Source organism: Protopterus annectens, chromosome 4.part1 (assembly GCF_019279795.1).
Source record: "Protopterus annectens isolate FY-2018-M chromosome 4.part1, PAN1.0, whole genome shotgun sequence".
Lineage (NCBI taxonomy): Eukaryota > Metazoa > Chordata > Ceratodontiformes > Protopteridae > Protopterus > Protopterus annectens.
The window spans coordinates 954,935,920-954,963,325 of NC_056734.1; the positions used below are offsets into that span (position 1 = coordinate 954,935,920).

Consider the following 27,406-nt stretch of genomic DNA (forward strand, 5'->3'; position numbering starts at 1 on the left):
TCACCACTAGTTAAAATTATGGAAAAATGTGTCCAAAAACAACTTATGCACTATCTTATTCAGAACAAGCTGCTAGCTGAGTCTCAGTATGGCTTTAGGCCATTCCACAGTACCACCTCAGCTCTCCTCCCTTTCTCTAATGTCATTAACCACAACTGCAACAACAACATATTATCCTCAGCATTCTTTCTTGATCTTTCCAAGGCTTTCAATATGGTTAACCACCAATTACTCATTCAAACTTTGAAGGCTTTTTCCTTAGACCACCTTTCTCTCCAATGGTTTCATTCTTACCAGTCTGCAAGACAACAAGCAATCCTTTGGCAAGACAACCTATCTACACATCTACCCATCACCCTGGGAGTCCCCCAGGGCTCTAGTCTAGGACCTCTGCTTTTCTCTATCTTTATTAATGATCTCCAATCATCTGTAATGCTACCTGCATTCAATACACAGATGATTCCACCTTTATCTCTTCCGCCACCTCCCCAACAACACTTCTGACATTAACCCAGAATACTTTTAATATTGTTGAAAATTGGCTCACCAATCGCTGTCCGATCTTAAACCCCAACAAAACTAAGATGCTTCTCCCCCCCCCATTCAAAGGTCCTCCCCTCCATCCTTTACCATAAAATGTAATAATGGCACCATCATCTACCCAGATATCCAAACCAAACTCCTGGGAGTTAGGGTCTATATTAGATAAACGAAAGTTTATCTAATCGAATGCTCACATGAGCGAAAATTGCGGAACTCGAAACCGTAATTGTGAGATCGCTGTACAGTGAAGATGCGAATATTTGCCCTTTCCTCACTGTAGTCCGATCTTGGAGTTGGAATATATATTTAGCAGGGGTGTGTGGGGGGCACAGCCCCCCACAATTGCAGTTTCGAGTTCCTGGATTTTCGCTTATGTGAGCGTCCGATTAGATAAACTTTCATTTATCTAATATAGACCTGGGAGTTATAGTAGACAATAAACTCAAATTTGATTTGCATGCCAATCAAACTATCAAAACCATTAATAAAAAAAATTGTCTCCCTTTACAAGATCAAACCTTTCCTTACTCCTCATGCCAGAACTGCTATTGCCCATTCTCACCTGTTCTCCTCTCTTCTCTGTGCCTCCCCTCTTCTCACCAACTTGAACAAAACCAGTCTTAACAAACTATCCTGCTGTTATAACCACATTGCTAGATTTGCTACAGCCTCAGCATATAGGACACACCATTGTCTAAATCTAAATCTCCTAGTGTGGCTTGAACTACCCACCCTAGCGCAGTTCAACCATCTAATAGTACCACATAAAGTCCTTAACACCCTGAAAGTACACCTGCACTTAAACACATCATTAGCCCCTATAGTAACCTCAGGCCACTTTGCTCATCTAACAGACTTCTTGTTCTAACATTCAAATTCAATAACTCAGCTGGGGATGATGCTCTGTTTGCCAACTCTGTTGGCAAAATCTGGAATTTACCTCCTGCAGACCTTACTCTAGAATCCTCACTTTCTCTAGTCAAAAAAGTCTCAAAAAATATTTTAAATCACACTGGCTATGTCCCTGCCCTAAACCAGACTAACACCATCTCCACTATTTAAGTGCTATAACGCAATTGTACTATTCAATCTACTTATATTAATTTACAAATGAACTTATGGATAATTGCTTGCTCGACCAATGTATGTAACTTGTCTATGTTATGTATTCTGTGTATTATGCTTATGTGTTGTACATATAATATATATGCATTGTGTTTTGGAGCTTTTCTCCCCAGGCCTCTGCTGAAAATGCACATGTATCAAGTCAGACTATCCCGGTCAACAAATGTAAAATAAATAAAAAATAAAATAAATTAGAATGTGAAGTATATGAAGGAATTTTATTTTATTTATTTATGATATATATATATATATATATATATATATATATATATATATATATATATATATTATATACACATATATATATATATATATATATATATATATATATATATATATATTATTTCACTATTAATATTAATTTATTTTGTTTTATATATTGTGATTACATGAGATATCTGGAGTTGTGTATTTGAAACTATGTTATTGATGTGGGACTGTGATTGGTCAGTTGTGTGATGATGAAACAGACAGAGCCCTACTTAAATGAACTAAATGTGTTTTTGGTATATGTCTGATGAAGTGTCTTGGATGGCATGAAAGCGATAACTTCATTTTAAATTTGTTATACTAAAGAATTTTTTTACTCCGCAGCTGCCTTGTTTGCAACCTCTTTGTTTGGTTTCCTTAACACTTGTGTTTGTCTTTAGAGGCACTTAATTCCCTGACTACTGTGTTGCTTTTTGGACAATAACAAAATACGCTCCTCTCCCTTCTCATCTCCAAACTCATATCTATCTAAATTACTTTCATAAGATTTATTTACATAGCTATCAATCCTGTCTTTACCATTTTCCAACTAAAATCATTTCCTGAGGGCATTCATAATAAGTACCTCACTATAACATCTTTGTTTAAAAATGATACACATACGAACAATTTCCTTTTCCATAAATTTCACATCATTACATAATCTACTCACTCTTAACAATTTACCATAAGGGAGGGCATTCAACACATGGGGAAGATGACAACTCCTACTATCTAGAAAATGTGTCCCACCCTCAAATTTCCTATGTATTTTAGTACTTATATATCCACCACTATGACCTTCTAGCTCAAATCCAAAAAAGTAACTACTTACCAACCTGTAGGCCATCAAACTTCAAACCAAAACGATTAGCCTGTAAATCACTTACAAATACTTCCACAAATAATTTACCTCCTTAACATAAAAAAATCAAATCATCAATAAACCTACAATAAAAAAACTACAAATCCTTAGAAAACCTTAACTTATATAAAAATTCTATCTCAACCTGGCCCATAATTAAATTTGCATACACTGGGGGCAAATGTCACACCCATTGCCGTACCCTGGACCTGTTGATAAATACATTGGTTAAATTAAAAAAAATACTAGATCAATCATATAATTTGCCAAAGGTCTCTCTCTCTCTCTCTCCTAAAAAGATTTTAGAGGTTCAAGGCATACAGAGTGTTTAATACTAGTATGTAAACTTTTAACATCAATCACTAACCAGAAAAAAATATCCCCCCATACTACTGACTTAATCTTCGCTAAAAAATCAAAAGAATCTTTGATATATGAATCCAGTTTTACTACAAACTTCACTAAAAATGAATGTAAGTTCACCCCAATATTATGTAAAAAGTACTTATCACCTGCCACTATTGGCTGACCTGGCAGAGAAACTAAACTTTTGTGAATCTTGGTAAACAATAAAACCTTGCCAACATGCATCCTTCTGTATTAAACTTTATTTTTTTATCCTGTTTAGATAAATAACCTAGCCTATACCCCTTCCCCAATAACTCTTTAAAATTGTTAATAGCTTCATAATATTCCAACATACTAGATATTTTATAACCCTTCTCGTCAGATAAATGATCCATACACATCTTTAGATACTGAGAAAAATGTAAAACTAACCATGATTCACTGTTTGTTACTTATAACATTAAAATGATGTTTAGGTTGTTACTTACAGCATAAAGTTTGTTTAAGTGTGGTGTACCATTTATATCCAGAAAGTAACAAACAGGGTACCTTTAAATGTAATGTCTGTATGTACTGTAAATATATATATATATATATATATATATATATATATATATATATATATATATATATATATATATATATATATATATTGTTTTAAACACCCTGTTATCGGATTGGCGTTTAGGTTACATGCTCGTGGGAATTGTAATACGCAAAATACTATTTATATGGCTAAATGTGAATCATGTGATGGTTACTACATAGGTATGACAAACAGGAAACTTAAAGAAAGGATAGGTGACTATCTTTCAGATATACACAAAAGCAGTCCGGACAAGCACCATGAAGCCCAAAAAAATGTTAAAGTCCTTGTTGTGGATGCTGTTTGCTGTACAAGCTGCAACACTTTAAATAGAATCCACTTACACGTGTAAAGCCACACTGAAGTCAGAAAAAACCTTAACGCACTTTATTATTAAAACAAGCGTTTTCGCTGTGGTTAAAACTACAGCTTCATCAGAGGCAAAAGTAAAATGCAGTATCAAGTCAGGTTTTTATACAACACACCCTCGCCTTAATTAATAATGCAATCACAATGAAGGCGTGTTAGCAGCATTTCTTGCAAAAGTAAATTCAGGGAGTAAAAGCTCTGTTTAGGAGAATTCTCAAAAGTATGTAGTTTCATACTTTTAAAACAGTTGGAAACCATGAAACATCAGTGCTTCAGCAATTTGTTACATTCATATACCAAGCAAATGTGCATTAAAAGCATGCAAATGTAGAAGAAGTGTATGCACAATAAAAGCAGTCTAAAAGCAGTGCATAACAGATCTACATATAAAAGTGTTTGTAAAAAGTGTTTGTAAAAAGTATCTAGTGAGATCTCTACCGACAACTATAGTTAGAAGCCTTGCTAAGTATGAATCTTAAAAGTAGTAAAAAGTGTATATACTACAAATTACTATTAAAGTAAAATAAAATGAAGTGGAAAATGGAGTAAGGCAAAGGTAAAGGAGTTATCTTTTATAGCTCCTCATTTTCAGGACACAAGCTATGTTGCAGTGTTCATTCAAACCTGGGTACGAAAATGAGTCTAGTAATATTTGCCATTCTAGCTCCTTATTCTCCAAATAGAGGGGTACTGGGCCCCCTCTTTCTGTTTTCTTAACCTGGTCAATTGCAATGAAATGAAACGTATGTCCTTGATGTTTCATTACATGTTTAGCTAGAGTGTTTTCTTTTTTTAGTTTCCTTATGGCATAATCATGTTGGTACAGCCTGTCCAGTAGTCTCCGGTCAGACTTGCCTATATAAAATGCTTCACAGCAGTTACACTTAGCTAAATAAACTATGGATCTAGAATCACAGTTAAGTTTATGTGTAATGTGATACTTTTTATTACGTATTACAAAGGAATTGGAAGCCTTCACAAGATGGCAATAGTTACATGCCCCACACTGAAAACAGCCTTTTGTTCTAGTCATTAGCTCCGTCTGTTTACTTCTTTCTAGCAAAGTTTTCTAATTATTGCCTCTCCTATATGCTATCAGAGGTTTTGTGCCTAACTTGTCCATGAGTTCCTCATTGTTTGTTATATAGTACCAATTTTTATAAAGTATAATTTGAATCTTCCTCGAGTCAATACTGTAGTTTGTGATGAAACTATTTACAAACAAGGTCCCTGTTATCTCAGTGTTGGAGGTTGCCCTAAGAAAGGATATATTCTCCCCAACCCTCGGATTAACTTCTAAATCCTTCTCTTGTCCACTTAAAATTTTATGTGGAAGTAAGGGTAGAAGTTGGCCTTCCCTTCTTTTATTGTTGATCTCATCCAGTATTTCTTCAAATAAAGTATTTGGGTATCCTCTGTTAGTGAACATTACTTCCAAGATTTTACATTCTTCTTGGAATAGTGTCTCATTACTGCACATCCTGGCTGCTCGAATTAGCTGTCCCTTTATGATAGCCTTCTTTTGCTTGAATGGGTGGCAGCTGTTGTAATGTAAAAAGGAGTTACAGTAAGTTGGTTTTCTGTATATCTTTGAAGAATATTCACAATTGTTAACTTCTTTATACAAGTGAACATCAAGGTAGTCAGTGCTTAGCTCTGAGAATTTTGATGTAAATTTTAAAAATTCGGTTGTATTGTTAATGGAAGAAACAAATTAATTTGCTAGTGTCTCATCGCCATCAAAAAGGATGAAAATATCATCCAGGTATCTTGTGTAGAACTTAATGCGGTTCATTGTATTAACATCCTTAAGAATATTGTCAACCTCCCAGTAGGCCATGAATAGGTTAGCTACTGTAGCACCACATGGGGACCCCATAGCTACGCCTTGTTTCTGGAGATAATATTTCCCATTAAAAAAGAAAAAGTTAGATGTAAGTATGATATCTAAGAGTTGGGATACTAAGTCGACTTCATTTTTGGGTGCTCCCAAACGATCTAGCATTAGTGAAATCCATTCTATAGCCTCCAGGTGAGGTATAGACGTATATAGATCTATGACGTCAATAGTAAGGAAGTTCAATGAGTCGCTGTAGTCAATTTCACTTATCTTTTTTAAAAATGTCCATGAGTCCTTGCAAATGTGTGATATTTTCTTAATGTATTTGCTCAGGATAATTTCTACAAGTTGGGCACTGGGGTATGTAAAAGAGACTCGACTATCAATCAATGCCCGGATTGGTGGATTAACCAAGTTTTTATGAATTTTTGGTATACCAAAAATTACTGGTGTCCTAGGCATTGTGATGTCAATATAATTGTAGGTGTCAATGTCAATGCACCCACTAATAAATAGGTCCCTTAAAAAAACCCTAGTCCTAGAAATTGACATGTTCATCTCATTCAGTGACGATGAACTATAAGCTGGACTGTCAAGGACAGTTTCCATTTTACTAATATATAAAAAGTTGTCAAAGATTACAAGCCCACCTCCTTTGTCAGGTTTTACTACCCTGACCGGTGCTTTACATAAATTTTCCAAGCCTTGTAGTTGTTCTTCTGTGATGTTATAGTCTAAACGGTCGTTTTTAGTATGTGGGAAAGTGACCATTTGTCTGAGGTCCAATTCACAAGTTTTTTCAAAAAGTGTTAAAATATTGTGTAGTGGGGGGTTATAAGTACTAGCTAATTTCAAATTCAACACAATCAACAAAGGCATGAAAACCAGGAAAGGCATTTTTTAGGGAACCCGAAACAGCACCCTTACTACAACAAGAACTGGTCCAGACGATAGTAACGGATGACTTTACTCCCAATTCAATGCCTAACACCAATAACAACATGTTAGGTGACTTAAGTATCCTAACGAATGAAAAAGGTGACTTTAAAATCTATAATTTTTCTAGCTTTTACGTGTCTCCACCCCTGATAGAACTACTAGCATTCGGGAACACTTTTGTTCCTACAACTAAATGTAACCTTGTTAAGACGTTGATTGATTTGAAATGCTTTGTCAGGAAACTGAATTTGCATGTAATGTTTAACAATGATGTTACTAATATGAATACCAATTTGAAATTAGCTAGTACTTATAACCCCCCACTACACAATATTTTAACACTTTTTGAAAAAACTTGTGAATTGGATCTCAGACAAATGGTCACTTTCCCACATACTAAAAACGACCGTTTAGACTATAACATCACAGAAGAACAACTACAAGGCTTGGAAAATTTATGTAAAGCACCGGTCAGGGTAGTAAAACCTGACAAAGGAGGTGGGCTTGTAATCTTTGACAACTTTTTATATATTAGTAAAATGGAAACTGTGCTTGACAGTCCAGCTTATAGTTCATCGTCACTGAATGAGATGAACATGTCAATTTCTAGGACTAGGGGTTTTTTAAGGGACCTATTTATTAGTGGGTGCATTGACATTGACACCTACAATTATATTGACATCACAATGCCTAGGACACCAGTAATTATACCAAAAATTCATAAAAACTTGGTTAATCCACCAATCCGGGCATTGATTGATAGTCGAGGCTCTTTTACATACCCCAGTGCCCAACTTGTAGAAATTATCCTGAGCAAATACATTAAGAAAATATCACACATTTGCAAGGACTCGTGAACATTTTTAAAAAAGATAAGTGAAATTGACTACAGCGACTCATTGAACTTCCTTACTATTGACGTCATAGATCTATATACACCTATACCTCACCTGGAGGCTATAGAATGGATTTCACTAATGCTAAATCGTTTGGGAGCACCCAAAAATGAAATCGACTTAGTATCCCAACTCTTAGATATCATACTTATGTCTAACTTTTTCTTTTTTAATGGGAAATATTATCTCCAGAAACAAGGCGTAGCTATGGGGTCCCCATGTGGTGCTAGAGTAGCTAACCTATTCATGGCCTACTGGGAGGTTGACAATATTCTTAAGGATGTTAATACAATGAACCGCATTAAGTTCTACACAAGATACCTGGATGATATTTTCATCCTTTTTGATGGCGATGAGACACTAGCAAATGAATTTGTTTCTTCCATTAACAATACAACCGAATTTTTAAAATTTACATCAAAATTCTCAGAGCTAAGCACTGACTACCTTGATGTTCACTTGTATAAAGAAGTTAACAATTGTGAATATTCTTCAAAGATATACAGAAAACCAACTTACTGCAACGCCTTTTTACATTACAACAGCTGCCACCCATTCAAGCAAAAGAAGGCTATCATAAAGGGACAGCTAATTCGAGCAGCCAGGATGTGCAGTAATGAGACACTATTCCAAGAAGAATGTAAAATCTTGGAAGTAATGTTCACTAACAGAGGATACCCAAATACTTTATTTGAAGAAATACTGGATGAGATCAACAATAAAGAAGGAAGGCCAACTTCTACCCTTACTTCCACATAAAATTTTAAGTGGACAAGAGAAGGATTTAGAAGTTAATCCGAGGGTTGGGGAGAATATATCCTTTCTTAGGGCAACCTCCAACACTGAGATAACAGGGACCTCGTTTGTAAATAGTTTCATCACAAACTACAGTATTGACTCGAGGAAGATTCAAATTATACTTTATAAAAATTGGTACTATATAACAAATAATGAGGAACTCATGGACAAGTTAGGCACAAAACCTCTGATAGCATATAGGAGAGGCAATATTTTGAAAACTTTGCTAGAAAGAAGTAAACAGACGGAGCTAATGACTAGAACAAAAGGCTGTTTTCAGTGTGGGGCATGTAACTATTGCCATCTTGTGAAGCTTCCAATTCCTTTGTAATACGTAATAAAAAGTACCACATTACACATAAACTTAACTGTGATTCTAGATCCATAGTTTATTTAGCTAAGTGTAACTGCTGTGAAGCATTTTATATAGGCAAGTCTGACCGGAGACTACGGGACAGACTGTACCAACATGATTATGCCATAAGGAAACTAAAAAAAGAAAATGCTCTAGCTAAACATGTAATGAAACATCAAGGACATAGCTTTCATTTCATTGCAATTGACCAGGTTAAGAAAACAGAAAGAGGGGGGCCCAGTACCCCTCTATTTGGAGAATAAGGAGCTAGAATGACAAATATTACTAGACTCATTTTCGTACCCAGATTTGAATGAACACTGCAACATAGCTTGTGTCCTGAAAATGAGGAGCTATAAAAGATAACTCCTTTACCTTTGCCTTACTCCATTTTCCACTTCATTTTATTTTACTTTAATAGTAATTTGTAGTATATACACTTTTTACTACTTTTAAGATTCATACTTAGCAAGGCTTCTAACTATAGTTGTCGGTAGAGATCTCACTAGATACTTTTTACAAACACTTTTATATGTAGATCTGTTATGCACTGCTTTTAGACTGCTTTTATTGTGCATACACTTCTTCTACATTTGCATGCTTTTAATGCACATTTGCTTGGTATATGAATGTAACAAATTGCTGAAGCACTGATGTTTCATGGTTTCCAACTGTTTTAAAAGTATGAAACTACATACTTTTGAGAATTCTCCTAAACAGAGCTTTTACTCCCTGAATTTACTTTTGCAAGAAATGCTGCTAACACGCCTTCATTGTGATTGCATTATTAATTAAGGCGAGGGTGTGTTGTATAAAAACCTGACTTGATACTGCATTTTACTTTTGCCTCTGATGAAGCTGTAGTTTTAACCACAGCGAAAACGCTTGTTTTAATAATAAAGTGCGTTAAGGTTTTTTCTGACTTCAGTGTGGCTTTACACGTGTAAGTGGATTCTATTTAAAGTGTTGCAGCTTGTACAGCAAACAGCATCCACAACAAGGACTTTAACATTTTTTTGGGCTTCACGGTGCTTGTCCGCACTGCTTTTGTGTATTTTACTGGTTTCCGTTTGTTTGCTTTAACATCTTTCAGATATAAGTTGTAAGATTATAACTAATGCTTTATATAAACATGTTCTAGAAAAGGGGGATACTCACAGTTTTAAATTTATGATTTTGAAAGTAATTTATATGCCATTGTGTGGTGGTGATATTAAGTTATTAACAGAGAAGTTATATGTGTTGGATATTCAGAATGAAAGCACATGTACCACCTGGTTTAAATGGTGCTTTCACTTTAAAAACAATCCTCAGATATCTGCATTAACAAGTGTAATTGATTAAATAATTGCTTTTGACCATGTGACTTTTAAAAGCCTTTATAAATGGTTTTAGTTTGTATATTGATTGTTGCCTGAAGAAGCCTATTAGCAAAAGTTTTACACTTGCAAAACAAATGGGCGTTCCTTACAATGGTTTCCAGTATCTTTGTTGCTTTTATTTTTATTTGTACGTATGCTGTATTTATTTATGTGAAAGATGTGTTTCAAACATCTAGGGTTGTTTGGGTAGGAGTGATATTTAAATTGCTTGAGAACAATTACTGTGGACAGGAGACAAATTATAAATGAATGCTAGTGGTTAATTAGATTAGTGGACACTTCAAGAAGGGAAGTGAGATATTTGTGTCTATATTACAAGATCTAATTTTTAGGTGATCGAACACCTAAACATTGAACTTGTAATATTGAACCCAAAAACTTTGAAAGTCGCAAGGAAAGACGTCCGCTGGCCACAAAAATAAAAAAAAAAAACTTTACACCCAAACTAAGTGGGGGGCGTTGGCACCCACACCTCCTGATGTGGGGGACTGTGCCCCCACACCCCCCTAACTAAATATACCAACTCAGAGATCACTCTACAGTAGACAAAACAGCAAAATCCGGCGAACAGCCAAGGGAAATCTTTCCCTGAGTTAAATCAGCTGTTCGATGTTTTTTGCTTTCAGTGTTACAACATTCGATCTTGCAATATAGACCCAGATATTTACTAAATTTAGTGCAAGTTACTTTGTCAGATTTTCTTAAGAATTTAAATTACAAACCAAAAAGAGGTTTTAGAGGTGAAAGATTAGTCTGTGGCTTTGTTATATAGACCTTTGGTAGGTTTCCAGAATGATCTTGGAAAGGCTGTTAAAACAAGTTTTTATTTTTTTTTCAAAGAAACATATATTTGGCAGTGTTGGTTGTAACTCTTCATTGTTTTCTCCTATCTAAGTAAGATTTGTGTATGATATTGTTAAGCGGGTCAGCTTTACTGGTCACCTGAGCCTGTTTTCATTGTCTCAATGTTTTGATTTCAGGTGTGACCTTGTTGCTCTCTAAGGCATCTTGTGACTACTGAGAAGAGTGAGTCATGCATGGAGGAAAGTTGATTTATTATAATGGATGGGAAAAACTGTGATTTGTTTCACTGCAGAGAGTATCCCCAGCCTACTTTTTGAAGTAAGGTGTGCAAATTTGCTTCTTTGCATTCATTAATGCGTCTACTAATTACTATTTGTAGGGGGTAAATTTGACATGGCTGTGATCACTCAGGTCATTGTATAGTACTGCAGTTTTGAGACATTGTAAGTGACAGCAGTGACATTTAGATCAAACAGAGAATGATATCCAGAGGAGAGCATTGGTCTGATTGTGTTCTTTACTATCGGTGTGATAGCCGAGCCAGTTGCATTAATATTGACATCAAGTTGTTTTGCAAGGAATGTCAGAAAAACTACAGTTGTGTACACTTACTATAAATGTAGATGCTCAAGTGTATTTACTGTTGCAGTAATCACCTGTGGTTTATCCCTACTGTGGTAGCCCGAATACCAGAGTCAATGTTTTTGTGCGCCAGCTGCTTTCACCTGTAGTCTGACGCCAGGTCGTCAGACTATAAAGCAAGGCAGCCGACATCATTACATCAGTTTTTCTTGCCCCAAACCCATCAGAAGCACAAGGAAAAAGAGAGAAGTGGTCCTGGTGGCTTAGAACCACCTTGGGAAGCATGTGTTCCCCTAGGGGAAGAAGTGAAAAAGGGGGATGGAGGGAGGGAAACCAAGACTGCAACAGTGAATACACTCGAACATCTACATTTATGGTAAGTGTACACAACTGCACTATGTTCTTAGTGTTTCACTGTTACAGTTTTCACCTGTGGGAGGATTCCCAAAGCTGAGGTAAAGGGTGGAAGGATAGGTGGAGTCCTAGGTATGGGTCAGGAGACCCTGCAGAATTGCAGAGGGAAACCCTGCCCTAGACTTAGAAAAGAGAGATAGGTGGTAATGCTTTGTAAAGGTATTGACAGAGGTCCAGGTGTCTGCTTCCAGTCCTTGGTAGGTACTCCTCTGAGGAAGGCAGTGGAAGTGGAAGTTGCCCTAGTGGAGTGGGTATGGATCAACTTAGGGATGGGTTTCTCATGTAGTCTGTAGCATAAATGGATACAGTGTGAGATCCATTTGGAAATGGTTTCTTTGGAGATGGGCTTTCCCTCTGCCCCTGGGGCAAAGTTTACAAGAAGCTGGTCAATATTTCTGAATGGTTCAGTGCATCCAGATAGTATCTGAGTTGTCTGTGCATGTCTAGTGAGTGTAGAATTCTTTCCCCCTTGTTTTGAGGGTTGGGAAAGAAGGTGGGAAGGTGTATGGCCTGGTTAAGGGTCACATCAGATACCATCTTGGGCAAAAAGGAGGGATTAGTCCTCAGGGAGACTCTGTCTGCATGGAAAATTATGAAGGACTTGACATCCATGAGAGCTTGAAGTTCTGAGACCCTTCTGGCTGAGGTGCTAGCTAGTAGGAAGGCAGTCTTCCAGGAGAGGTATTTCAATTCTGTTGAAGTGGCAGGTTTGAAAGGAGGTAAGGTTAGTTTCTCTAAGACATAATTCAGGTCCCAGGGAGGAGTAGGAGGTCTTCTTGGAGGCCTGATATTAGAAGCATCTCTGAGGAATTCCTTAATTAAATGGTGAATCATAATGGGCAGAGATAGCCGAGGCATGGACTTCAATAGAGGAGAAGGAGAGGCCACTATTGATCAACTCTGCTAAGTAATCCAGGATGAGAGGGATGGAAGGTTGGGAGGTACTGCCCCCTTTTGATTGTTTCCAGGAGCAGAATCTTTTCCTGCATAAGATTTTCTTGTGCTGGGGCTTCTGGCCTCTGTGATGATGTCCAGGATCTGTTTGCTTAACAGTGACTTCTTGCTAGATTTTAGTGTATGAACCATGCTGAAAGTTTGAGAGTCTGTAGGTCTGGATGCAGTACCTTCCCCCTCTCCTGGGTCAGGAGGTCTGACCTTAGGGGAAGCAGCTTTGGGGGCTGTAAGATCAGACTGCATAGTAAGGGATATCAATGCTGTTTGGGCCAATCTGGAGCGATGAGGTTGGCCTTTGGTTTCTCCTCTCTTATTTTGATCAGAACCTTGGGAATAAGGGGCAGAGGAGGGTATGTGTACACAACGAGGGAGTTCCAGGTGAAGGTCAAGGCATCCACCTTCCATACTGGGAGGTGATACTTCCTGGTACAAAACTTGTGCAGCTGGTGGTTGAAGTGCGAGGCAGAGAGGTCCACTTCTGAGGTCCCCCACTCTTGGATGATTTGCAGAATAATATTGCAATAAGTTTTTGCTTAGGTAGTCTGCCAGTGTGTTGTTGATCCCTGGTAAGTATTGGGCAATCAGGTGTATCCCCAAGGAGGTGGCTGTAAGCCATAGACTCATGGCTAACCTACACAGGGGGTAAGATTTGGTACCCCCTGCTTGTTGATGTACCACATTACTGTGGTGTTGTCTGTTTTTATAAGGAGGACCTCTGGCCTGAGATGGGGTTGGAAGGAAGTTAGAGTCTTTTGCACTGCCATCATTTCTTTCTGGTTGATGTGCAAGGGAAGTTGCTGGGTATTTCAAAGCCCTTGGGTATACCTGCCTTCTAGGTGAGTTCCCCAAGCTATGTCTGAGGTGTCTGTGGTGATGGTCTAGCCAGAAGGGTGGAGAATGAAGGGAAAACCCTTGTTCATGGCACAGGCCTCTGCCCACCAGAGAAATTCATCTCTTATGCAAGGAATACGTGGGAGAGTGCTCTCTAGGGAATGAAAGTGCTGACACCATTGGCTTTTTTAAGTACCACTGAAGCTTTCTCATGTGAAGCCTGGTGAGAGGGATGAGAAGGATGCAAGATGCCATGTATCCCAGGGCTTGCAGGACCTTTCTCGCAGCCAGGTGACTTCTGAAAGCCAGCTGGGTGAAGTAGAGAGGCAGGAAGCTCTGCTTTTCTGTGTATAGGAAGGCCATTAGGGTTTCTGTGCCTAGCACAGCTCCCAGGAAAACAATTTTCCTGGTGGGGTTTTGCTTTGATTTTTTCTCATTGATGATGAACCCTAGGGAAGTTAGGAGTTTTTTGACAAAGAGAAGATCCTGAAGCAACTTTTCTTTGCTGTTCCTGAATGAGGCAGTCTTCCAGGGAAGGGTAAATCTGTATATTTCTCTGTCTGCAGAATGCTATAGCCAGGGCCAAGCATTTGATGAATACTCTGGGAGCAATAGATAAGCCAAAGGGCAGTGCAGAGAACTGAAAGTGCTGACAGCCTGCTCTGAAGCGCAGGAATTTTCTGCATGATTCCTGGATGGGGATGTGGAGGTAGGCATCTTTTAGGTCTAGTGTCAACAGCCAGGCATTTTGTGAGAGCATAGGCAGGAGCTGCTGCAAGGTTAGCATTTTGAGTCTGGGAACCACCAAGGAGGTGTTCAATTTGGATAGATCCAGGATGGGGTGCCAAATGCCCTCTTTTCTGGAAACAAGGAATAGTCTGGAGTAAAAACCTTTTCCTGTTTGATCCGGAGGGACAGGTTCTACTGCCCCTGGGATATTAGTGTTTTAACCTGTTTTAATGCCTCTGCCCACTGGTTTGGGAGGAGGTAAGGGGTACTCTCTTGGAATTGGGAGTTCGCTGAAGGAGAATCTGTATCCCTGAGAAATGATTTTTAATACCCATTGGTCCTTGGCTATAGAGACCCAATTGTCCTTGAAGAGGGTGAGCCTTCCTCCTAGTTTTAGATGAGTGAAAGGAGAGCAGAGGGGGGAGGGAGAGTCATTGTGAGTGTTTACCATAGAAGCTTAGCTTAGAACTCCCTGCCTTAGAGGCAGATGTGGTCCATTGTTTGCTTCTTTGCTGGCCCTGGGATAGGAGCCTGAATGTCCTGTCCCTGCGGGGCTTACTTTGGCCCTGTCTGCTGGGTGCAGGGAAGGCCCAATGCTTAGAGTGGAAGTTTCAGCTGAATCTGTGCGGTTGAACTTGAAAGAAATCTGTTACTGTTTGCATAGCTTTTGCTTTGTCTTCCATCTTTTTAAGCACAAACAGGCGTTCCTTATTTAGGGGTGCATCAATAAGTTTAGACTTGACATGATCAGGGAGAAGTTATTCCTTCAGCCATGCATGTCTTCTAATAACAGATCCTGTCACTGCTGCCATGCTAGAGGCTTCTAGGGCATCATATCTACATTGCAATGAGTGCTTGGCCACTTGACCAGCAGAGTGAAGGAATTCTGCCAGCTCTTTTGAGTTGGGACCATCAGGACAGGTAGCAATCTTCTGCTTTATTTGTTCCAAAGTGTGTTGTTGATATTTTAACATATGGAACTGACAACTGAGTGCTCTGATAGCTAAGGTTGCAGAGGTGTATACTTTCTTACCCCATCTGTCCAGAGCTCTGGTGTCTTTGCCAGAAGGAAGAGGATTCTTGGCAGAACTGGTCTTAGCTCCTTTGGGTCCCTGTGTAATGACCTCAGGGTCTGCAGCAGGGTTCCTGTACAGGTATTTGTGAGAGTCCGGTACTCTGTAGTACCTGTCAGGTTTAGCTGGAGCAGGAGGCAGGGAATCAGGGGCTAAGCTGGATTCAAGAAAAACATCATCCACAACTTCTAGAATAGGAGAGATGGCCAGGGGTCTGTGCTGGGGTAGGTCCAGAAACTCTCTAAGTCATTTCTTTGACTGTGGGTAGTCTTGAAATTCCCACTGAAAATGCTCCCTGAGGAAGTGGAGGGTTTCCCCAAAGGAAAGGTCCTCTGGAAGGGAGGCAGAGTGGATGGATTCCTCTGCTTCTGAATCCTCATAAACAGTTAAGGGCTACTGTTCCTCCTCAAAGGCAGAATAATCAGATTCCTCAGACTCTTGGTCTGTCATAATTTCTGGAGAAGGAAGCCTTTTTCTTTTTGGGGTGGGGGCTTGAGTACCTCAGATAAGGGAGATGAGCTCCTTTGCCACTTTAAGCATTTGAGTTTGGGGTGGGGGAGCAATAGCAAGATGGTGGCTAGAAGCAGATTTCCTAGGAGTGGTCTGGCTTTGAGGCCTGAGAGAAACCATTGGTCTGTGAGAAACAGTAAACAGAAGAGAAGACGTAGTTTTTTTGTCTAGAATCGGTAGTGCGAACAGCCTCCTTGGAAGCTGGTGCCTGCGTTGCGGCTCCAGACCCAACGGAGGCAGAGACAGCCAAAGGTTCAGAAGATGAAGTGGACTTCTGCAGCATACCAGACTCCAAAAGGGTTTCGGCAAAGGCCTGCGTAGGAAGCAAGTCGAGCATCAGGGGCTGCAAAAGCGCTTCACTGAATTCCGGAGAACTGATGACTTGCTTAGCGGTAGCATCGTCAGAAGGCTTCGCCTTGGGTGGCCTGCCTCTATCTTTACGTTTTTTCGGAATATCAGCGGATTGTTGGCTGATGGATGCCATATCAGAATTTGAAGATGGAATACGAAAATAATTGTCTACAAAAAGGTGAATGGTTCTCACATTAAAGACGACACAGAACCGGCAACGAGGGACATCGTTGTCTGGGCCTAAACAAGTGATGCAGTAGGAATGAAAGTCTCAGTGTGGGATCTGCTTTCCACAGGTGAGACAACTGTTAACTTTTTTAGACATCGATTAGAGCAAGAAAAAAGGGTGACCAATGGGGTACTTAGCTTTAGATGTTTTCTGCTGAAATTCAACTTCTGGTAGCGACCAACCTGCACTTGTGCAAACTGCTTCTGCTACGGGCTCCACGGCAAGAAAGACTGATGTAATGATGTTGGCTGCCTTACTTTATAGTACTGATAACCTGATATCAGACTACAGGAGACAACAGCCAGTGCACAAAAACATTGACTCTGGTATTTGGGCCGGCCGTGGGCTACCACAGCAGGGATAACCCAAAGGTGATGACTGCAACAGAGAAACACGAAGAACATCATGCTTTTTATTACATTTTCCAATGAAGAGATAGATGAGTGTGGAGTTATGTATGCAACCTCTACATATAGTTTAGTATGCTTATCTAGTAGTAGTTGCATTTGGGGGCATCATCAGAAGAACTGCTGATCTGTGGTGTTTGCTGAATGTTTAGCTTTATGTCCTTTTTAAGAGAAGTGCAACTCCACTGCCTACTCAGTTATCTGGCCTGTTATCTGTTAGCAATAAGTTATTTTGCTATATATAGCAAGATGGATAAGAAGTGTCTTTAAGCCATGCTGTGTTAATGGCAGGCCACAGGGTTGTTCTAGAATATTCTGCATCTAAGCATGTAAGACTATCCAGTTATTGTTAATGTTGCTAATCATTAAGTAATGTGATTTTTAAATATTTAGACTGATATTTTATTTTATTTTAATTTACATTTGTTTACTGGGAATGTCCTGCTGGGACAAAGACCCATTTTCATTCAATGTGGGCCCGGTGAGAAAAGCTTCAAACTAATAGAATTAATGAATTTTGCAAAAAGTTACAAAAAATTAACAAGAGAGAGAATTTTTAGCAACAGTGAAATCAGTAAAAGACAGTATTGTAATCAATAGTGTGATACCTAAGAAACATATTAGCAAACAGTTTTGTGAAAAAAAGGAGTAGACAATCGAGTACATAAAACTTGGCATACAAGAATCACAAATGCTTTTTTGAAAGTCAGGTATATAATGATATTAGAATTTGAGAGGAACTAGTGTCATGAGATATAGTAGTAGAGACCAAGTGAAATAGGATTTGAGAGAAATGGTAGTAAGAAATAGATATACGGTGGTTTAATGGTAAAATGTATAGGAGTAAAACTGAATAGGATAGATAGAAGGCTTTTTACAACTAGGCGTGGAGTTACATACAAATTATCAACCTTGTTTGGCACAAGAGCACAGCCAGTTGTTGTTGAGGTGTACCTTTAGAGACATTTGAAGTTGGGAGTATTGGTAGAATTGACTATTGCTTGTAGTAAGGAATTCCATAGTTTAGATACTTGGTTAGAGAATAGGCAATCCCCATGGTTATTATTGGATTTGGTTACTTTTAGCAGGTTTATCTTGGAGTACCTTAGAGACCTAGGATTGAACTGGGTGTTTGAATGCAGGGCAGCTGTTAGGTTGGTGAAGGATGGAATGAGTGAAAATTAGTTGGTTATAGGATCATAAGTAAGAAGATTTGGAAGTTCAAGCCATTTTAGGTGGTGCAGGGCAGAGAAAAGGCGTGATCTGTATGGGAGGTTAGAGGCGAATCTTGCTATTTTATTATAACAGGATTTGAATTTATTTAAATCAGCTTTTCTAAGGTTTGTGAAAAATGGGGATGCGTACAGTAGGGTAGAAAGAAGGCAAGTTATGGATATGGCTTTTCTAGTGAAGTCATGTAGGATTTGATTCTATAGAGCGAGCCTAGCTTGATGTGTACCTTCTTGATAGTGATTGCCAGGTGTTTGTCAAATATCAGGTAATTAGGGTCATCCCTAGCAGCCTGCTCTGTCCCACTGGTTTGATAGTAGTATTATTGGAGGAAGTGATGGTGAATTGGGGTTGAGGGTCAAGTAGTTTATTACTGGTAAAGAACATAAGCTTGGTTCTGTTGGGTTTAAGAATGATACAGCATATGATACAAGATATGATACACTGTATGTTTTGGGTTCAAGATTTAGGTGTATATCTCCTGATAAGGCTTTTCCTGAGAAAGGTGAGATATAGCTGAGTTCAGCATAATTTGATTTTAAGAAGGGTAAGGGAGGTGGTTAGTGATTTTGTAATTTGTTTTCATGAGACTACGTAGTGTTCAGTGTGAGGTCACTTATGGAATAAATAGGTAAACAGGGTTTTGATGTAGAAGCTCAAGAGGCTGCATTAAGAAATTATGTCATTGCCAAATGTGCTTTCTCAATTTGTTTGAAATTGCGGTAGTGGATATTGTGTCAGAATATGAAGGGCTGTTAAAAGTACTGATGTGGAAATCGTAATATGGTAGGGAAAAGATCATGTCATTTTGTAATGTTGGTTTTCAAATGACACGTCACTTAGAATGAACTTTCAAAGGCAGTATTACAACTGAGTTGATTTAAATGTTTCTAGATGAGTAAATGAAAGAAACAGTTTATTATTTATTTATTTATTTGTTTGTTGACATTTGTTAACCGGATTTGTCCAGCTGGGCTTGAGGCCCAGTTTCAGTGGAGACCTGAGGAGAAAAGCTCCAACACATAAACAAATTACAGAAATTCAAACTTTAGAATCAAAAATGTAACAAGTCTGTTATACAAGAAAGTTAAAAAATAAAATAGCAATGCATGCACATATACAGTGAAACACATATATTTACATATATACAAGAAGAATTTTGACCAACAGTATTGATTTAGTATCTTTAGCACGAATCCAAAATAACAGAGTACTTTTAACAGCCCTTCATATAAGTATATGAGAGGGAAGGGAGTAAAGGAGGTATAATGTTATAATATTAACAACAGGAATACGGAATCAAACACTATAAAGGTAAGCTGGAAAATAAATTACTTGTACATGAAAATTTGAAGATAAGGAGGGTGGGAAGCTAGTATTAAAATGTTACAATAAATGAAATTAAGTCAAATGATTTGAAGAACAGAAAGTGATAAATGTTACCAGAAGATAGTTGCTGATATTTAAAACCTAGAAGTGTAGACAAATGGTAGATAAAAGCATTTGTTGCTCCCAAGTGCTTAGGAGTTTAGAAGGGGGTGGATTGAAGCACTTGCTGTCATAAGTACCAAGAAGGAAGGTGGATAAGATAGGATTAATACAAGCACTAAGTATCAGAGTCCTTATTTCTTTAATAAGAACAAAGGCTTTCAGACAGCTGGATCAGCAATTCTCTGTTGAACGTTAAGAATTAAAGCAGAAAAGACTTAATAAATGCCAATAAAAAATGCCACCACCAGTGAATACACACCAGCAAATGATGATATCTCCTGCAGATATAACTGATCAAATTTCCCCAAGGCAAAATGAGGCAGTAATGTCAGTTAGCAGACACAGGAAACCTTCTTGTTGAGTAGTTAATTAGTAGCTGCATTCCAGTACAAGATTAGCAACAACAGTGATAAAACATGAAAATAGTTGCTATTTTGTGGCTCCTGACCCTTTTATCAGGACACAACAATAATGGAGGAAGGTTTGGTGGAAAGGCTGATTACAGTAGAGACTAAGTAGTGCAGAGACAAACTCCTTCTTTTATGGGCCTACCAGTGATTCTTGTGTAGCTATCACCTCAGTTTTGGAATCATCTAAAAAAAATCTCCAGATTTCCAGTATTGTAGAAGTCGGAATGAGGTAAGACTGTGCAAGACAACAAGAGTCATGCCAGGGTTTTCATAATATCATCATATTATAGTAGAATAAGAGGCTATCAACCCAGTGAGCCATTTTGAGCTTAGACAAGCTCCTCAAATAAAACTCTTTGGGTCATAATTCCTAAATGTATTTTGGGGGTATATACTTGGGTAGTGTAGTTTAACAATTCCAAGCTTCTCTTCTCTGATAGAAATATGGATGGCAGACCAGGAGTATATTTGCTGTTCCCCATCCACTGGTCCAGGTTCTGTTTGAATAAAGCCAGGGAAGAACTTCATATGGATGGGAAGCCTGCTCCAAAGAAGGGGGAGCCACAGAGACACATATCTGTTCCTCCAGCATGTCCTATTTATGTCTCTGATGAGGTTTAGGTCCCTTGATCAGGTGATTCTGATGATAGGTGATTTATGGATGTGCAAGAGGTTCATTAGGGCAGGATCTGAGGAAGCTTTGTATGTTAGGCATAGGTCATCTCTCAGCAGACTGTAGGAGACAGAAAACAGGAACATGTTTTCTACCCTATGAATTTTTTTGTGAGAAATCTCTGCAAATGCTCCAAATGTTGCATATGCTTGATGAGGTGCATACTAGAGGGGACACTGTACTCAATGACTGGTCTTATGAAAACAGAGTACAACAAGGTTGTCACTCGTCCCTCTAACACAGATGACTAGCAGGTGGGGTAGTTCAATTACATGCTTTATTACACAGAAACACATCAGGATGGATAGTAGCATCATCAAATATAAACAAACTGATTAACAGACAGACCTTACTTACATACATTCTTCTTACATCTCAACAGCTTACTACAAAATGGCAGTCAGGCTCATATGTGGTCAGTATTTATACAGTTGTGCAAGCCTTTAGATAGCTTCTTAAAGAGACATACACACATTGAGCTACATCCGCCCTCTTAAAAAAGATTGCCCTTAATCAAAATTGCATTTTTGTTAAACATGCATTGATATAGACATTAGAAACAAACACAATGTTCATGTCCAAATTGTCATGTATCTATAACATGGTCTAGATAGATGACCAAATCTGGTAACATAACAGTCAGGACTGGGTTTAGAAACAGGGACAGTCTTCGGTGAGAAACCTGTATCAGGAACTTTGGGACTCACAAGAATAAGAATATTCTCTGGAACAACTTCTGGAACTGGAACACTGGACAACTCACTTTGAGATAAAGAGCCTTTCTCACAGGCTATGTGCTGTGGTATAGGCTCAGACGCCAGTATCAAATGTTTCCAATTCTTCCTAAAATATACTCCTTGTGATTCCACAATGTACGATCTTGGCTGTGGGCAAATACTCTTCATGACTCCAATCTGATCATAACCTTTGGATGTTTGCATCCTTACTACTTCTCCTTCTCATAATGGATTGAGTGGTTTACTGGTCTTTCCATAATAGGACTTCTGGGTTAAATGCTTCTTCAACAGACTGGCTTTCGCTGATCTGTTGTTTTTGACACATGGAGCCAACAACTGACTACTGACTGGAAATGGGGGTGCTGGTTTGTCTTGACAGAAGTCTCTGAGCAGGTTAACCAAGATGTTTATCATGAGGGATGTTTCTGAGATTTAAGAGATTCAGAAAACATCACTATTGTCTTGTTTCAACTTCTCTAGTAATTGCTTTTCACTTTGAGCTGCACATTCTCCCAAACCATTTGACTGCAGGTACTCTGGGCTACTTGTGACATGAGTAAAGTCCCACTCTTCGGCAAATCTTTTGAATTGTTGGCTTGTAAATTGTGTGCCATTTTCAGAAATAACTGTGTGGACTACAATAGACTGTAAAATGATGCTTCATATTAGTAAGGACAGTACTGAATGCTAGATTGGGAAGTAGGTCAATCTCGAATAAGAGTTTACTAACACCAAGTAATGTTGACCATTCCACTTGAAAATGTTGGTAGCTACTGCTGACCAAGGTAGTTCAGGAATCTGGTTTAGCTGAAGTGGTTCCTTTTGTCGATGCTGCTTAGTACTGTTGCATACTGTACCTTTTCAATATCTTGAGACATAGAAGGCCAAAATACTAGTCCTCTCGCCCTTCTTTTGGTAGAATTTGCTCCTGGGTGACATCGATATAAGATAGTAATATACTCTTGTTGCAAAGACTTTGGAACAATAACTTTAGGACCTTTCATGACAATACCATTGTGACAAAATCTCATCTCTGTATGGAAAATAAGGTTGCACTTCTGCAGGTAAACTAGATTGCTTTGACGGCCATCCTTCTTTGATAAAGTGGTTAAGCTTCAGTAAAACTGGATCTGTGGCTATATGATCTCTAAGCTCATCAGGACACGTGGAAGAAAAAATTCTCACTTCTATGACCTCAAAATCAAGTTTCTCATTCTCATGCTGTTCAGTAGTACTTCTGGATGATCTGGATAATGTATCAGCAAGGTAAAGAAGTTTGTCTTTCTTGTAGACAAGATTAAAATGATACTTTTACAATATCAACATCATGCATTGTAATCTGGCTGGAGCTGTATGTATTGACTTTCTCAAAACACTGACTAGAGGTTGGTGGTCTGTTTTGATCTGGATTGGTCTACCATAAACATAATCATGGAACTTGGAACATGCAAACACAATTGCCAAGAGTTCTTTCTCTATCTGAGCATACTGCATTTCAGCTTGGGTAAGGGTTCTGGATGCATAAGCAACAGGTTGACCCTCTTGTAGAATGACTGCACCAAGACCAGATTTCAAAGCATCACATGAAATAGTAACTGGCTTGTGGACGTCATAGTATCTGGGAGTAGGTGGACTGGCAATTCTCTGTTTCAGGGCAAAACATGCTCTCTGGTGTTGCTCTAACCATGTCCAGGATACATCTTTGTGTGTTAGCTCTCTGAGTGGTGCAGATATTTGACTCAAGTCTGGAATGAACCTGCCTAGGTAGCTAACCATGCTAAGAAAATGTTGTAGGGCTTGAACATTGTCTAGAGCTGGCATCTCAAGAATGGCTGTTTGCTTAGAAGGGTCTGGTTGTACGTCTGAAATGGTAAATAAATGACCAAAATAAGTGACTTCTCATAGCTTGAATTTGCATTTTTGAGGATTCAGACTAAGATTCACTTGAAGTGCACTTTCCAGAACTTTTCCAAGGTTTCTGTCATGCTCAACTTCATCATTACCTCCTAGTAGTATGTCATCTACTATAATAAGGATACCCAGAAACAAATTTTGCTCAATTACATGTTGAAAAACTTCACTTGCAGAATTTATCACACGTGGCATTCTCAGAAATCCGTACCTTCCAAATGGAGTACTGAAAGTAGTTAGCAATGAAGATTTATTGACGAGCAAAATTTGTCAAAATGAACTCTGCATCTAAGACAGAAAAAACAGTGACATTTGGCATAAGAGCAGCAACTTTTTTGACTGTACCCATTGGATGATGAGGTCTTTCAGTGCCTTATTCAAATCTCGTGGATCAATACATATTCTGATGTCATTTGAGTTTTCTTATGAGCTATCACCATGGAAGACACCCATTCAGTAGGGGTTGATGAACCTACTGAACAAATGTCTAGTTCAGGTTTGACTCTGTTCTGCATAGCTAGTGGAACTTTTTGAGGTGGCCTGATGGCCTGATAACTGGGCTGACATCTGAGTCTAACTTCAGGGAATACACAGCTGGATGCTTGCCTAGTTTGTCTTAGAAAAAATCAGCATAGGCAGAAAAAATAGACTGGGCAAAATTAGAGTAGTGGTCTTTTAAGCTAACATGGTGAACTTCCTTGTTAAATGAAAGCAGTCCCATTTTTAAACTGTCTCTGAGCCCTAATAATGACTGGATGTGCCTCTTGACCACATAAAATAATAAGTTGTAGGTTCTCCCAGCAGAGTAACATGAAAGCATCACCGAGCCTTCCATTTGAATCTCTTCGCCACCATAAGCAACAAGCGTCACACACTTTGCCAAATCAAGCCTTTCACCAGCACATACTCTAGCAAATGTTTCTGCTGACATAACATTACACTTTGAGCCAGTATCAGCTTTGAGCTCTAAGGGTTTGCCATTTATCCATTAGTACAAAAGACTTCATTCTTGGCCCATACATATACTGAATTGACTATTTCACTGAGCACTGACACACCATCAACATAAAAAAAGTATGTGACGCAGGGTCACAGCTTTCTAATTGATCAACTCGTTTTTTTGAAATGTTTCCTTTTAATAAAAGAATGTGTGGCTTTTGATGAACTAAATCTTTTGAAATTATTCCACTTATTACATCTGTGGCATTGTTGGCTGAAAGCTAAGCATTTTTCCTTTTTAGATTCATGATTACCACTACAATTATGACAGTTGACAATGAAATTGGATGCTGGCCCCTGCTTTGAGTTTGCTGACTCACTCTTATGCTTCACCGAGGCTGTGTGAACTCTGGAACTTGCTAGGTAGCTTTGGGGTTTACCAGGGAGTGTTGCAGGGACTACAGTTGCTACCATGTGCTTCGGCCTGTTTCTTTTAACCATGTGCTGTATGCTATTAGTGTGAGATTTAGAAGTTACTGGAAACATACCTTTCTCATTTGTTAGCATATTTGTGTGCTTTCCTGTGAGCTATTATATCTGAAAAATCTCAATGGCCTTATTCAAAGTTAAATCACTGTCACGAAGCAAAATCTTTCTCACAGCATCATCCTTAATAGCACACACAAGTCTGTCTTTTATCAACTCATGCCTTAAATCACCAGATCTGCATGTTTTAGCCTTATTTCTCAAATCAATTGCATATGTTGCAAACGTTTCACCAGACTTTTGAACCCTTGTTTAAAATGAGTGTCTTTCCATTGTAATGTTTGTTTGGGAGTTACACATTTCTCTAAACGTATGTTTTAAGCACTAAGGGTCCTTTCTTGACTCAGCTGGTACAACAATATGACAGTTTTCCCCCTCTCCTGCATAGATAGCAGGTGCATACATAAATGAGCATTCCCTTTCAGTGGCTTCTGACCCCGCTAAATTAAGTAGATTAAATGTATTTATTTATTTATTTATTGCATTTGTTTACCGGGAAAGTCCACTGGGCCTAGGAGAGCCCATTTTCAGTGGAGGCCCGGGGAGAAAAGCTCCATGTACAACTTATAAAGAAGAATACAATTTCAGTTACATAAATAGTTAGCAGGCAATACAGTAACAATAGTATGCATGTATTTTAACATAAAACAGTATAGTATACATGTCAAAGTTAATACTGTATTAATAATAAGAAGCTTGGATATGAATTTAAGAGGAACAATAGCAAAGCAAATGATGGGGAGAAGATTAGGAGAGGTAGTGAGGTAGGTATAGAGAGAGAGAGGATGGGTAATCAAGGTTAGGTAAGGTAACAGGGTTAGGCAGAGATAGAATAGTTAGAGTGCTGGCAGGCTATAAAAGAGAATGGGAAAATAAGTGGGAGAAAAAGCAGAGGGGTAGAGTAAGGTTAGCTGTGTCTAGCAGGAGTTATTTTTGGCATGGACATAGCCAACAAGAGGACAGATGTTGTCTAAGAGACTTTTTAAAGATAACAAAACAAGAACCACGTCCAAAGCACAAGGCAGAAGTTTTAAGTATTAATCCAAGTACATCCAAATTCACTTGCTAAGCGCTTTCACCATTACAAATGCCTTCTTCAGAGTAAGCGAAAATCATCCATACCATACGTTAAATACCCAAGCAATTACGCAAACATCCAATAAAAATTAATTAGACAATTAGATAATTGCTACACAAATTTAAACACTGAATGTGTCCACGCCCAGTGAAGAATAATAATACCCAAACTTGCTGTTAAAACTAATATGTAAAACATCTTGCCTACAATATATAAAGTTACATTTCTCAATCAAGCAAAAATCACATAAAAGATATTGATAATAAATGCAAAAGAATAAAAATATAAAAAATATTAATGTTGTTAGTAGCAAATTGAATAAAGCATATAAGCGTATAAAAATACCTTATAATCACCTGTTTATGCTAAATTATATTAGCCCTATCTTTTAAAACAGGTTTTATAGAAATATATTCATTCAAACCTGGTGGGGTTGTTGCATCCAGGATTATTTGCCATTTATATTCCAATAATTCTACCTTCAACCTTTCATCACCTCCTCTTTCAAAACCTGCCACTCTATCAATCACAAAGAAAATACATTTCTTAAAATCAACACAGTGTGTACTGTGCGTATATACTGCATTGTGTGTGTCCTTATTTTTTTATAGCCCTCTGATGTTCTGCAATCCTGTCCTTTAACCTACGGACAGTTTTGCCCACATAGAATGCATTGCAACTAACACAGGTGGCAATATATACCAACTTCTGTGTGTTGCAACTACACCTACCAGGGCATCCTATGGTCTTAATGTAATTGGACACCACCAGATATGGTCCTTCATTAATGAACCTGCAAAATTTACAGGTTCCACACTTATACATCCTGGAACACTTATAAGTAATTCTGTTTCCCTCCAAGATTTCTTTAATATTCTTTCCCCTAGAATATATTATTTTGGGGAATTTCCTAAATCTTTCCTCATAGTTTCATTGAATACTGTGTCCCATATTTTATTCATTATTTCAACAACACCACTCGTTTGAGTATTGTATTTCAAAATTAATGCCTTGCTCTCAAAGGTGTTGTTCTTCTGGACCATGTTTGTGTTGTTACTCCTTAAAATAGGTTGATATATACTCCTCATTTTCCCCAAAACCTCATTTCTAATTTTTAATAACATCTTTAGTGGATATCCCCTATCCAAAAAGAAACCAATAAGAGTGTACACTTCCTTGATACAAGTTTCATCATCACTCACCAGTCTGGAA

At 38.3% G+C, this 27,406-nt stretch overlaps 1 protein-coding gene across 2 annotated transcripts in view; it reads right to left on the bottom strand.

Moving 5' to 3' along the window:
• Positions 1-27,406, bottom strand: part of CHRND (cholinergic receptor nicotinic delta subunit) — a 2,417,369-nt gene that overhangs the window by 1,724,999 nt on the left and 664,964 nt on the right. The gene's annotated exons all lie outside the window — the stretch shown is intronic.